Source organism: Scyliorhinus torazame, chromosome 3, assembly GCF_047496885.1.
Source record: "Scyliorhinus torazame isolate Kashiwa2021f chromosome 3, sScyTor2.1, whole genome shotgun sequence".
Taxonomy (NCBI): Eukaryota; Metazoa; Chordata; class Chondrichthyes; order Carcharhiniformes; family Scyliorhinidae; genus Scyliorhinus; species Scyliorhinus torazame.
In genome coordinates, this window is record NC_092709.1 from 347,870,200 (window position 1) to 347,882,301 (window position 12,102).

Here is a 12,102-nt window from a genome sequence, read left to right on the forward strand (position 1 = left end):
TCCATACCTCCTACCACTGTCCTTTTCTGTCCCTTGGTTTTGATCACTTATTGAAGGCTGCCCGTCCATCAATCATTTGCTGCTTTTTCCTGCCAGTCTTTGATTCCAATCCAGCCGGCTCGTTCCCTTTGGCAGCTCACCAACAATAGCTTTCCTTCAGTTTCCGACAGATGAATCTTCTTATCCTTTTCCGAACCTGATGATAGTGTGATCACTGTTTCCCAAATGATCTTCCATTGAAACATCCTCCCAGTTGTGCCACATCATTTCTCAGAGCCAGACCCAGCTCTATTTCCTCATTTGTCAGGATGGGAGCCTACAGGGCAGCACGGTGGCGCAGTGGGTTCGCGCCGAGGTCCCAGGTTCGATCCCGGCTCTGGGTCACTGTCCGTGTGGAGTTTGCATATTCTCCCCGTGTTTGCGTGGGTTTCGCCCCCACACAACCCAAAAATGTGCATGCTAGGTGGACTGGCCACGCTAAATTGCCTCTTAATTGGAAAAAATGAATTGGGTACTCTAAATTTAAAAAAATAAGGATGGGAATATACTGATAGCAACATCAGCTGATATTTATATAGCCCGTTAACAGATTAAAAACATAACAAGGTATTTTGCAGGAGCATTGTAAAACAAAATGTAGCGTCGAGCCACATGGGGAGATATTAGGTCAGATGACCAAATGCTTGGTCAAAGGAATGTCTTGTGAGGTGGAGAAGTGGAAGGAGGAAATTTCACAGCTACTTGGAACCGAGAGAATTGGCAGAGCAACTAAAATTGAGGAGCGCAAGAGGCCAGAATGAGAGGAATGCAGATATATCAGAGAGTCGTGGGGATGGAGAAGATTAGAGGGAGGGAAGAGGCCATGGAGGGTTTTGAAAAAAATTGGGAGAATTTTAAAATGAAGATGTTGCCTGACTGGGGGCCAGGGTAGACCAGTGGACAGGATGATGACACGGGGACAAGGACTTGCTGCGAGTTAAGACACAAAGCAGCAGAGTCTTCACCGACTTCAGTTCTATGGAGGGCAGATTGTGGGAGAGCAGCCAGGAATGCAGTGGATTAGTCAAGTCTAGAGGTAATGAAGATAAGGATGAGGGTTTTAGCTGCAGCTGTGTCGAGACAGGAGCGAAGTGGGACAATGTTACAAAGCTGGCGGACTTTAGTTCACAAAATGAGGTCAGGAGCTCAACTCAGACCAAAGATGACACCAAGGTCGTGAACAGACCGTATTAATCTCAGATTATTGCTGGTGGAGTGGGGGGGGGCAAAATGTTGATTATAAATAGGAGGGGACCCGGGATCGATCCTTTGAGGGACACCAGAGGAAACGGTGTGGGAGCAGGAAGAGGGACCATTGCAAATGGCTGTAATTAGAGAGATGAGAACGGCAGACGGTGAGAACAGCCCCACCCAGCTGGAAGACAATCGGTGAGGTGTTGGAGGAGGATGGTGCGATCAACCCTGCCAATGGCTGTAGACACATCCAGAAGGACACGGAGGGAAGGTTTATCTTTGTTACAGTCACACAGGATGTCATCTGAGACTTTGATGATCATCATATCCTGTGACAGGGCAGCAAATCTGATTGGAGAGATTCAAACACGGAGTTCAGGGGAAAATGGGGCTGGATTTGGGAGGCACTAACACATTTGGAAGGGAGGTTGACGATGGGACGATTGTTTGCAAGGCCTGGCGGCGGGGTCAAGGGTTGCGGCGATGAGGTCATTGTGGGGTACAGCTAAGGAAGGCAGAGAGACATTTTGAAAACATTAGAGAGGGATTTGCTCGAGTAACCTTGGAGAGAGGAGTTGAACTCTGATCTGTCTGATGCTCAGTCCACAAGTCTCCCAGAATAAGATGGATTGAGAGCTGAATGTTTCTTTTCTAGTTTTTAAAAAATATATATTTTATTCAGATTTTTTCGGTCAAACAAGAACAGTACAAGATTTCCCCCTTTTTACAACTTTAAAACAATATAAATAATAATGACCGTTTTTAACAAATAAATAATATATTAGCTGAACGGCAACTGCCAACAACAAAATAATAACTCTTCAAAACAATGAAGTCCCACACGCCAGTATAAATAGCTAATATACAAACAACTATAGAAAACCCCTGAGGGCCCGCGTGGGCCCTCCCGTCCCCCCTCCCCCCCTCCCCCCCGGGTTGCTGCTGCTACCTTCCCCATTTCCCTTATCGTTCTGCGAGGTAGTCAAGGAACGGTTGCCACCGCCTGGTGAACCCTTGAGCTGAACCTCTTAGTGCGTACTTTATCCGCTCCAATTTTATAAACCCTGCCATGTCGTTTATCCGGGCCTCCACGCCCGGGGGCTTAGCTTCCTTCCACATAAGCAATATCCTTCGCCGGGCTACTAGGGACGCAAAGGCCAAAACATCAGCCTCTCTCGCCTCCTGCACTCCCGGCTCTTCTGCAACCCCGAATATAGTCATCCCCCAGCCTGGCTCGACCCGGACCCCCACCACCTTCGAAAGCACATTTGCCACCCCCACCCAGAACCCCTGTAGTGCCGGGCATGACCAAAACATGTGGGTGTGGTTCGCTGGGCTTCCCGCGCATCTCCCACACCTGTCCTCCACTCCAAAAAATCTACTGAACCTTTCTCCAGTCATATGCGCCCTATGTAGAACCTTGAATTGTATCAGGCTGAGCCTGGCGCATGAGGATGAAGAGTTTACCCTACTTAGGGCATCTGCCCACAGCCCCTCCTCGATCTCTTCCCCCAGCGCCTCTTCCCATTTTCCCTTCAGCTCATCCACCATGATCTCCCCTCGTCTCTCATCTCCCTGTATATATCTGACACCCTACCACCCCCCACCCATGCCCCCGAAATCACCCTGTCCTGAATCTCTTGCGCCGGGAGCCGCGGAAATTCCCTCACCTGTTGCCTCGCAAAAGCCCTCAGTTGCATATAGCGAAATGCATTCCCCGGTGGCAACCCATATTTTTCCGTCAGTGCTCCCAGACTCGCAAACGTCCCGTCTCGGAACAAATCCCTCAGTTGCTCAATCCTTGCTCTCTGCCAGACTTTAAATCCCCCATCTATCTTCCCCGGGACAAACCTATGGTTGTTCCTTATCGGGGACCGCCCCGAGGCACCCGTCGCTCCCTTATGCCGTCTCCACTGCCCCCAAATTTTCAGTGTTGCCACCACCACTAGACTTGTGGTGTACTTTTTCGGGGAGAACGGTAAAGGCGCCGTCACTAATGCTTGCAGGCTGGTTCCCCTACAGGACGCCATCTCTAGCCTTTTCCACGCCGCTCCCTCCCTTTCCCCCATCCACTTGCATACCATTGATATGTTGGCGGCCCAATAATAGTCACTTAAGCTCGGCAGTGCCAGCCCCCCCTATCCCTGCTACGCTGCAGAAACCCCCTCCTCACTCTTGGGGTCTTCCCAGCCCACACAAAGCTCATAACGCTCTTATCCACTTTTTTGAAAAAAGCCTTGGTAATCATCACAGGGAGGCACTGGAACACAAAAAGAAATCGCGGAAGGACAACCATTTTGACCGCCTGCACCCTACCCGCCAGTGACAGGGGCACCATGTCCCATCTCCTAAAGTCCTCTTCCATCTGCTCCACCAATCTTCCTAAATTAAGCTTATGCAAGGTTCCCCAGTTCCTGGCTATCTGGATCCCTAGGTACCGAAAATCCCTTGTTACTCTCCTCAGCGGCAAATCATCTATTCCCCTGCCCTGTTCCCCAGGGTGCATCACAAACAGCTCACTCTTCCCCATATTCAATTTATATCCCGAAAATTCCCCAAACTCCCCGAGTGTCTGCATTATCTCGGGCATCCCCTCCACTGGGTCCGCGACATACAACAACAAATCATCCGCATATAATGACACCCGATGCTCTTCTCCTCCCCTAAGTACTCCCCTCCACTTCCTGGAGCCCCTCAGCGCTATGGCCAGTGGCTCAATTGCCAACGGAAACAGTATCGGGGATAGGGGACACCCCTGTCTTGTCCCTCTGTATAGACGGAAGTAGTCAGACCTCTGTCTGTTTGTGATCACACTTGCCACCGGGACCCTATATAAGAGCTGAACCCACCCAATAAACCCCTCTCCAAATCCAAATCTCCTCAACACTTCCCACAGGTAATCCCACTCCACTCTATCAAATGCTTTCTCAGCGTCCATCGCCACCACTATCTCCGCCTCTCCCTCCGGCGGGGACATCATCATCACACCTAGCAGCCTTTGTATATTAGTGTTCAACTGTCTCCCCTTAACAAACCCAGTTTGATCCTCGTGAACCACCCCTGGGACATAATCCTCTATCCTCGTCGCCATCACCTTGGCCAAGAGCTTGGCATCTACAGTCAGGAGGGAGATAGGCCTTTAAGACCCGCACTGCAGCGGGTCTTTGTCCCTCTTCAGGAGTAACGATATCGTCGCCTCCAACATCGTCGGGGGCAACGTCCCCCCTTCCCTGGCCTCGTTAAAGGTTCTCGTCAGAAGCGGGGCTAGTAGGTCCATGTATTTCCTATAAAATTCCACCGGGAACCCATCTGGTCCCGGGGCCTTCCCTGCCTGCATGCTCCCAATCCCTTTTACCACCTCCTCCACCTCAATCTGTGCTCCCAATCCTGTCCTCTCCTGCTCCTCCACCTTCGGGAATTCCAGCTGATCCAGGAAGTGCATCATGCCCTCCCTTCCGGGGGTTGAGCCTTATACAGCCTCTCATAAAATGCCTTAAACACCCCATTCACCCTCTCTGCTCCCCGTTCCATCTCACCCTCCTCGTCCCTCACCCCACCTATCTCCCTCGCCGCCCCTCTCTTCCTCAATTGTTGGGCCAGTAACCGGCTCGCCTTCTCTCCGTATTTATACTGTACTCCCTGTGCCTTCCTCCATTGTGCCTCTGCCCTGCCCGTGGTCAGCAAGTCAAATTCCGTATGCAACCTTCGTCTTTCCCTGTACAGTCCCTCATCCGGAGCCTCTACATACTGCCTATCCACCCTCAAAATTTCTCTCAACAATCGCTCCCTCTCTTTACCCTCTTGTTTCCCCTTATGGGCCTTTATGGATATCAGTTCCCCTCTGACCACCACCTTCAGTGCCTCCCAGACCACTCCCACCCGAACCTCTCCATCATCGTTAATCTCCAGGTACCTTTCGATACATCCCGTCACCCTTACACACACCCCCTCATTCGCCAACAGTCCCATATCTAATCTCCAGAGTGGGTGCCGTTCCTATTCCTCTCCTACCACCAGGTCTACCCAATGTGGGGCATGGTCCGAGATGGCTATGGCCGAATACTCCGTCCCTGTCACCTTTGGGATCAGTGCACTTCCCAGGACAAAGAAGTCTATCTGAGAATACACCTTATGAACATGAGAGAAGAAGGAAAACTCCCTACTCCTGGGCCTAGTGAATCTCCAGGGGTCTACTCCTCCCATCTGCTCCATGAAGTCCTTAAGCACCTTGGCCGCTGCCGGCCTCCTCCCGGTCCTAGACCTGGACCGGTCCAGCCCTGGATCCTGCACCGTGTTGAAATCTCCCCCATTACCAACTTTCCCGCCTCCAGTTCCGGGATACGCCCCAGCATACGCTTCATGAAGTTTGCATCATCCCAGTTCGGGGCATATACGTTCACCAGAACCACCGCTTCCCCTTGTAATCTGCCACTCACCATCACGTATCTACCCCCACTGTCCGCTACTATGGTCCACGCCTCAAACAGTACCCGTTTCCCCACTAATATAGCCACCCCTCTATTTTTCGCATCCAAGCCCGAGTGAAATACCTGTCCCACCCATCCCTTACGTAATCTAACCTGATCCGCCAGTTTCCGATGCGTCTCCTGTAGCATGACCACATCTGCCTTTAATTTCTTTAGGTGCGCGAGTACCCTTGCCCTCTTAATCGGCCCATTCAGCCCTCTCACATTCCACGTGATCAACCGGGTTGGGGGGCTCTTTACCCCCCCCCCCCCCCCCCCCCCCCCCCCCCCATGTCGACTAGCCATCCCCTTTTTTAGACCAGCTCCTCACCCGGTTCCCACGCTCCCGTTTGTCCCCCCGACGGTGTCCTCCCGTCCCGTCCACCCCGCCCCATAACAGCTCCCCCTTTCCCTTAGCAGCAGCAACCCAGTTAACCACCCCCCCCCCCCCCCCGCTAGATCCCTTTCTAGCGTAATTGCTCCCCCATGTTGCTCCCAGAAGTCAGCAAACTCTGGCTGACCTCGGCTTCCCCCGTTTATCCTTGGCCCCCCATTGTGTAAGGCCCCCTCCTTCCTGCGCTCCCTTTCCCGCTGCAATTACCATAGCGCGGGAACAAAGCCCGCGTTTCCCACTCGGCCCCGCCCCTAATGGCGCAGCTCCCTCTCTCCTTCCCCCTCTCCTTCCCCACCGGCGCCCACAGTTCACCATCCCCCCCCCCCCCCAACGAGGGGAATAGAGAAAATTTCCCCCCCTTCCCCTCTTCCCCGTCCCATACAATCCCCCCACTACTTTATTACAGAAACTCTTTCTCTCTCCAGTCTAGTCCAACTTCTCCTCTACAATAAATGTCCATGCCTCTTCTGCCGTCTCGAAGTAGTGATGTTTCCCTTGGTGTGTAACCCACAGTCTCGCTGGCTGCAGCATTCCAAATTTAACTTTCTTTCTATGCAGCACCGCCTTGGCCCGATTTAAACTCGCCCTCCTTCTCGCCACCTCCGCACTCCAATCCTGGTACACGCAGATCACCGCATTCTCCCACCTGCAGCTCCGTGTCTTTTTCGCCCATCTCAGGACCATCTCCCTGTCCTTTTCGCGGTGAAACCTCACCACTATGGCTCGAGGTATTTCTCCTGCCTTTGGTCTTCGCGCCAGGACTCGATATGCTCCCTCCACTTCCAATGGGCCCGTCGGGGCCTCCGGTCCCATTAACGAGTGAAGCAATGTGCTCACATATGCCCCGACGTCCGCCCCCTCTGCACCTTCGGGAAGACCCAAAACTCTTAAGTTCTTCCTCCTCGAGTTATTCTCCAGGGCTTCCAGCCTCTCTACACACCTTTTATGCAGTGTCTCGTGCGTCTCTGTCTTCACCGCCAGGCCCTGTATTTCATCCTCATTCTCGGCAGCCTTTGCCTTCACATCACGAAGCTCCAACTCCTGGGTCTTCTGTGCCTCCTGTAGCCCTTCAATCACCTGTAGCATCGGGGCCAACACCTCCTTCTTCAGCTCCTCCACACAGCGGCGCAGGAACTCTTGCTGTTCCGTGCCCCACACCGAACGGCCTCTTTCCGCCGCCATCTTGCTTCATGCTTCCCTTCCTTGCCGCTGCTCCTGAGGATCCTCAGCAATCCAGCCACTACTCTCTCCTTTCTCCATACATATCCGGGGGGATTCCCTTCTATTTCACCGCACAATGGTTTTAGCCGTCAAAAATTGCCGTTGGGGCTCCTAATAAGAGCCCAAAAGTCCCTTCCAACGGGAGGTGCCGAAACGTGCGACTCAGCTGGTCATTGCCGCACCCGGAAGTCCCTTTTCTTGTTTTTTAATGGGAAATTGAGTTGTAGTTTTTAAGGGATAAATGTAAGGTGTTCTTCTCCAGTGCGAAGTAAACAAAGATTAATATTGTGGTTTTAATAAAGTTTTGTTTTAAGATAACCCAGCCCGATTTCTTCATGCAATCACTGCTGGAGCGAATCATTCTTTCCGCACAGACTTTCAAATTAACTAAAATATTGGGGTTTCAGCCCAGTATCCTCGACACTCTTGGGGTCTGGTCTGGGATTGTAATAGTGCTCAGCAGTTTAGCGGGAATGCCAGTGAGGGAATTTGGACAAGATGAGCTCAGAAAGGTCATGAGGGGCGATAGGAGAGAAACGAGATGTGAGTTCAGGGCTAAGGAGGGGGAAACATGAAAGGAACCTTTCCCAGGTGGACTAACGGAAAGAAGGACCACGACTGAGGCAGCTGATCGATTTGCCTCAATCTTGGATATATGAGCTTCTGTTTGAGGTGAGGTGATACAGGACAGTCCCAGCAGGTCTGACAGCAACTGTCGGGAGAGAAAGGAGCTAACATTTCGAATGTGGGTAACCCTTTGTCAAAGCCATCCAGACTCAAAACGGTCGTTCCCTTCTCTCTCCACAGATGCTATCAGGTCTGCTGAGATTGTCCAGCATTTTCTGTTTTTGTTTCAGATTCCAGCATCCGCAGTCATTTGCTTTTATCTTTGGGTTTCAGGTGATGATTTGCTGTGGAGAAAAAAAATCAGGGGGTTACCTTTGCATCTCAGGATGGTCCTGGAATAGTAAGCAGCTTGAACAGGGTAACAACAGGGCCCAATAGCTCTCAATATGGTACAACCAGATCAGGGGTGAATGGCTCAACCGGTGTCCACCCTATCTGCTCAGGTCTGCGTTCCCCGGACTTATGGGAGCAGAGACAGAGATAAACCCTCCCTCCCCGTCCTTCTGGACCTGTCTGCATCCATTGACAAGGTTGACCGCACCATCCTCCTCCAACACCTCACCCACCATCATCCAGCTGGGTGGAGATGCTCTCATCTCCTTCCATTCTTTTCGATCTAATCACAGCCAATTGCAAAGGCCTCTCCTTCCCGCTCCCGCTCCGTTACCTCTGGCATCAGTGGGAGGGCCAAGAGTGTGAGAGAGAGAGAGAGAGACAAGGCAATGGCTATACAGAGGAAAGTTCACCTCCATAGATTACAGAAACTCATTCACTTCCTTTCTCTTGAAATTGTTTCCCCGGGAGCCCATGAGGATAATTCTGCCCAATGGCAGAAATTGGTCTGAAAGCAACAAGAATATTGACCTGGAGTTGTCACCCTGGCTTTCTATGGAGGATGGTGCCTCATCGCTTCAGCATTTCCCACATTGCCCAAACGTACTTATGCTGCCCATGTCACGTCCAATCCCTGGAAATGTCTTTCACAATTCGGTTACTGTCCGGCAGTCAGTTGTCTGTCTCCTCCAGTCGCTATAGCCTTGCCTCAATGTTAGCACGCTTCTCTGAGACAGTGGGATGGGTGGCACGGTGGAGCAGTGGTTAGCACTGCTGCCTCACGGCGCCGAGGTCCCAGGTTCGATCCCGGCTCTGGGTCACTGTCCGTGTGGCGTTTGCACATTCTCCCCGTGTCTGCGTGGGTTTCACTCCCACAACCCAAAGATGTGCAGGGCAGGTGGATTGGCCACGCTACACTACCCCTCAATTGGAAAAATTTAAATAAAAGAGACAGTGGGATATGGACCAAATCCATCTTTGGCAATCTGGAGCTGACAATCCCATGCCAGACCTGAGTGAGTGCTGTGCTGAGGGAGCACTGGACTGTCAGAGGGCTGACACTCAGGGAGTGATGTATTGTGTGAAGACCAATACTGAGAAAGATCTGTAGAAAGAAGAGTAGGATTGAGGGAGCACCCACTGTTAACAAGGCAGAACTGAGGGAATTCTGAACTGTCAGGGGGCATAACTGAGGGAGTGCCACACTGTCGGGAGAGGCTCAGTAAGGCAACACTGTCGGAGGTGCAGTAATAAGAGGGCAGTTGTGGGGCAGTACTGAAGCCTAACATCGGGAGTGGGGAAAATGCTTGAATCCATTATCAAGGACTTTATAGCGGAACATTTAGAAAGCAGTGGCAGGATCAGTCATAGAAGGTCATAGAATTTACAGTGCAGAAGGAGGCCATTCGGCCCATCGAGTCTGCAGCGGCTCTTGGAAAGAGCACCCTACCCAAGGTCAACACCTCCACCCTATCCCCACAACCCAGTAACCCCACCTAACACTAAGGGCAATTTTGGACACTAAGGGCAATTTATCATGGCCAATCCACCTAACCTGCACGTCTTTGGACTGTGGGAGGAAACCGGAGCACCCGGAGGAAACCCACGCACACACGGGGAGGATGTGCAGACTCCGCACAGACAGTGACCCAAACTGGAAACGAACCTGGGACCCTGGAGCTGTGAAGCAATTGTACTATCCACAATGTTACCGTGCTGCCCTAAAAGTCAGAGTCAGCATGGATTTATGAAGGGAAAATCATGCTTGGCAAATGTGTTGGAATTCTTTGAAGATGTAACCAGTACAGTTGACAAGGGGGAGCAGGTCGATGTGGTATATTTAGACTTTCAGAAGGCGTTTGACAAAGTCCCGCATAAGAGATTATTGTGCAAAATTAAAGGGCATGGAATTGGGGAAGTGTATTGAGGTGGATAGAAAACTGGTTGGCAGAGAGGAAACAAAGAGTGGGGATTAATGGGTCCCTTTCAAATTGTCAGGCAGTAACTAGTGGGATACCACAGGGATCGGTGCAGGGACCCCAGCTATTCACAATATATATCAATAATCTGGATGAGGGAACAAAATGTAACATCTCAAAGTTTGCAGTTGATACCAAGTTAGGCGGGGTGGGAAGGTGAATTGAGACGAGGATGCAGGGATCCTACAGCATGATCTGGACAGCATGAATGGCAGATGCAGCATACTTTGGATAAGTGTGAGGTTATTCACACTGTGCCATGATCAATTGCCTATAGGTCCAAAAGGATAAGTAGGGTTACAGGGATAGGGTGAGGAGTGGGCCTCGGTAGGGTGCTCTTGCAGAAGGTAAGTAGAGGCGCGATGGGCCGAATGGTCTCCATTTGCACTGTAGAGATTCTATGTTTCTTATTGTCCGAAGAGATTTGGGGTGTTTTGACATGATGAAAGGTGCTATGTAAATGCGGAGTTATTCTTTGATTTTAACTAAACCTTGCCCTTGATGAACAGCCTATTGGGATTGAGTCATTGAGAATACAGCTCACTTCAAAGACCACTTCACTCTTGTACAAAGTGTGGCTTTATTTTCATTTCTTGCAGCAACAGATGTCGACCGCAACACAGGAGATTACCAAAATAAATAAGCTCATCTTAGGTCTACCATGCATTAAGTGCCAACTGTTAAGCATTTATTTCAGGTTTTAGAGACTGTCATAAACCAAAAAGAGGAAGGTCAAAGCAGTTTATAAAGTTATTTCAATCTTCAACTAGTTTCTGTGCTGCACTGTCAGAGGGTCAGTACTGAGGGGGCGCTGCACTTTCAGAGGGTCAGTACTGAGGGAGTGCTGCACTGTCAGAGGGTCAGTACTGAGGGAGTGCTGCACTGTCAGAGGGTCAGTACTGAGGGAGTGCTGCACTGTCAGAGGGTCAGTACTGAGGGAGTGCCGCACTTTCAGAGGGTCAGTACTGAGGGAGTGCTGCACTGTCAGAGGGTCAGTACTGAGGGAGTGCTGCACTGTCAGAGGGTCAGTACTGAGGGAGTGCTGCACTGTCAGAGGGTCAGTACTGAGGGAGTGCAGCACTGTCAGATGGTCAGTACTGAGGGAGTGCCGCACTGTCAGAGGGTCAGTACTGAGGGAGTGCTGCACTGTCAGAAGGTCAGTACTGAGGGAGTGCTGCACTGTCAGAGGGTCAGTACTGAGGGAGTGCAGCACTGTCAGAGGGTCAGTACTGAGGGAGTGCCGCACTGTCAGAGGGTCAGTACTGAGGGAGTGCTGCACTGTCAGAGGGTCAGTACTGAAGAATGCTGCACTGTCAGAGGGTCAGTACTGAGGGAATGCCGCACTGTCAGAGGGTCAGTACTGAGGGAGTGCTGCACTGTCAGAGGGTCAGTACTGAGGGAGTGCTGCACTGTCAGAGGGTCAGTACTGAGGGAGTACTGCATTATCAGAGGATCAGTACCGAGGGAGTGCTGTCCTGTCAGAGGGGAAGTACTGAGGGAGTGCTGCACTATCAGAGGGTCAGTACTGAGTGAGTGCCGCACTGTCAGAGGGTCAGTACTGAGGGAATTCTGCACTGTCAGAGGGTTAGTACTGAGGGAGTGCTGCACTGTCAGAGGGTCAGTACTGAGGGAGTGCTGCATTGTCAGAGGATCAGTACTGAGGGAGTGCTGTACTGTCAGAGGGGCAGTACTGAGTGAGTGCTGCACTGTCAGAGGGTCAGTACTGAGGGAGTGCTGCACTGTCAGAGGGTCAGTACTGAAGGAGTGCTGCACTGTCAGAGAGTCAGTACTGAGGGAGTGCTGCACTATCAGAGTGTCAGGACTGAGGGTGCGCTGCACTGTCAGAGAG